The 2,662-nt window shown below is 39.1% G+C and overlaps 1 long non-coding RNA gene across 1 annotated transcript; it reads right to left on the reverse strand.

Annotated features, from left to right (window-relative positions):
• Positions 1-1,088: 1,088 nt before the first annotated feature.
• Positions 1,089-2,368, reverse strand: LOC123595746. Its single transcript, XR_006711357.1, has 2 exons — positions 2,213-2,368; positions 1,089-1,241 (listed from the first exon to the last, which is right to left on the reverse strand). It is a non-coding gene; the product is annotated as an uncharacterized LOC123595746 (long non-coding RNA).
• Between the last annotated feature and the right edge of the window lie 294 nt (positions 2,369-2,662).

Here is a 2,662-nt window from a genome sequence, read left to right on the forward strand (position 1 = left end):
GTCTAGATTTTCAAATTTATTGTTGTAGAGTTGAATGTAGTATTCTCTTATAACACTTTAAATGCACCTGTGTCTGTATTCATGTCACCTCTCTCATTCATGACATTGTACAATCCTGCTTGCATGCTTTTACTCTTTTTCTTTTAAGAGGGATAAGAATTTTATTTTTCATTTCTATTATTAGCATTATGTTAACTAAACAATATTGTTTTTAGAGAAGCATCATCTAAGAAGAAGACATTTAAAGGAAACATACAGTTTAATGGATTATTAAGACATATAAATTTCCACATATCTTACTGGAAAAAAATCCAGCAAGTGGTTTCCATCCCAGGGTACCTGATAATCCATAAATGCAGTGCATCATACATTAGCACCACACTGCCAACAATTACACAGATTAGTTATTTTTAATAATTCTCAAAAAAGTTTATCAATTTCACTGGTCATTTGAAAGAATCAAGTATTTGAATTTGTTATTCTTGCCTCTTTTTGTTTTGCTTTCTTCATTGCTTTTGTTTTCTATTTCATCTTTTTTCTTCTCCCCAGTTCTTTTTGTTCCTTACCCTATGAGTACGAAGTTCCTTTACTTTTCATACTCTAATAACAAAATTACTTAGGGCTATAAGGTTTCTTTGTGGAACAACTTTTCAGTGTTGCTAAACTTTGATTAAAGATAATTACAAGTCCCAGTTTTCTAGACAATCAAAGACAAACTGTTGTGGTCACATATATCAAAATACATAAACAGACAAACTGAAACAAAAAACTAAGATGCAATAAGACGTTTAAGGTGATGTGCAGTGAAGCAAAAGTGCATTTATGAGTACAGAGTCCCAGTGGGAGCCAGGGTCGGGAATAATCGCCATGATGACTATCTACCTAAACCCTCTCAGACTGGGCCATAAACCTACAGTCATACTGACACTATCACTACGAGGCTGGTTTTCAAATCAATCTATTGGAACAGAAAATAAAACTTTTTTAGCATAATCAGGAGAGTCTTGGTTAAAAATTCATGTAATAGGCAGAAATATGAGTGATTGATCAAAGCACTATCTTTGTCTGCTCAGGCCACCATAACCAAATCCCACAGACTGCTGTCTTAAACCGCAGGCATTTATTTCTCACAGTTCTGGAGACTGGAAGTCCAATATCAAGGTTCCAGCAGGACCGGGTTATGATACGGTCTCTTTTCTTGGGTTGCAGATAGCTGCCTTCTCACTGCGTCTTCACATGGCCTTTCCTCAGTGCATACGAGTGGAGCAAGAGAGAGAGAAAAAGAGGGGTGGGGGAGAGAGAGAGAGAGAGGGAGGGCACTCTGGTATCTCTTCCTCTAAGGTCACTAATCCCAGCTTGAGGACTGCACCTGTACAACCTCCTCTGAACTTAATCACCTCCCAAAGTCCCCATCTCCAGTACCATTACATTGAAGGTTAGGACTTTAACACAGGAATTTTAGGAAGAACACAGTCACCAAATTTGCAGACACCGAGTTGACAAACAATGCTGCAGAATCGTCTGCTTAATTTTTTTTTTTTTGTCTACCTAACCATCTTACTCTTTGCTTTCACCAAATTCCATTAATTATATTCTTCAGAAGATAAGATGAAATGAAGAAATGCCAATATTTGTTGAAGTAGAAAACGAACACTAACATGGCATTCTTGAAAGCTGAGGACCATTCCATAGTCTTCCATAGTCAACAAGCAGTAAACCATCTTTAAGCTCCTCTTTTCAATTCAGTTCGTATGACCACCTACAGACTTTTATTAAGTCTTTCTGGCAAGCCTAGAACAGGAGTGTGGAGGGGAAAAAATGTATTTTGTATAGTCTGCCCCCCAGAAGCTTCAGAGTCACAGAAATTCTATTCACAGTGGGAGACTATGAAAGCCTTTTCAGAGGCATGTTTGTGCTGCCCTTCTAAAACAGAAAAACGAAGACCCCTCGCCTGTGGTTCCTCTCCACACTCCATGAGCTGAAAGGCGTCTGCTCTGCCTCTGATTATAACATTTAAGCAAGAGGGCTGGCCACAGAATTCTATGCATCATTTAGGACTTTGATGCTAAACTGAATTCAGAGGAAAAAATGTCTCTGCCAGTCTGGGGTTGCTGCTGACAAGGAGGAATATTGATTGGGGTGATGACAGAGCTCTCCTGGTTTAACTCCTCATACTGGGAGGCTCTACTCCGTCTTTCTAAATCTCAATTACCTCTGTGCTGCTGAAGACTCTGCCTCAATCAGGTCAAATAGAAGAATGAAGATTTTCTTAAAACAAACCTACAGCAGGAGGGAGTAGGTGACAGTGTCCGTAGGGTTCACATGCTTTACTTTCACCTCCCGAGTTTATCAAAGGAGCTCTTATGCTGGTCATCTGGTGCTGCTTGACGCAGGACAGTTTGCAATAATGTCCCCAGTCTGGTTTTTGTGACATCACAGTACCAGGTTTAGTTATCATGTTTTGTGACCTGTCACTTTAGTTTTGCTTTAGATAATCGGGGCTGTGCAACCATTATGATTCATAAGCTTAAACCAGGCTGCTTAGATTTAAATCCTGGATCTCTTCCTTACTTGTTTGGCCAGTAACTTAACCTCACTGTCTCTCAGTTTGCTCAGCTATACAATGGGAATAAAACAGAACTCCCTTAATGGAGTTGTTGTG

This window comes from Leopardus geoffroyi, chromosome B1 (assembly GCF_018350155.1).
Source record: "Leopardus geoffroyi isolate Oge1 chromosome B1, O.geoffroyi_Oge1_pat1.0, whole genome shotgun sequence".
Lineage (NCBI taxonomy): Eukaryota > Metazoa > Chordata > Mammalia > Carnivora > Felidae > Leopardus > Leopardus geoffroyi.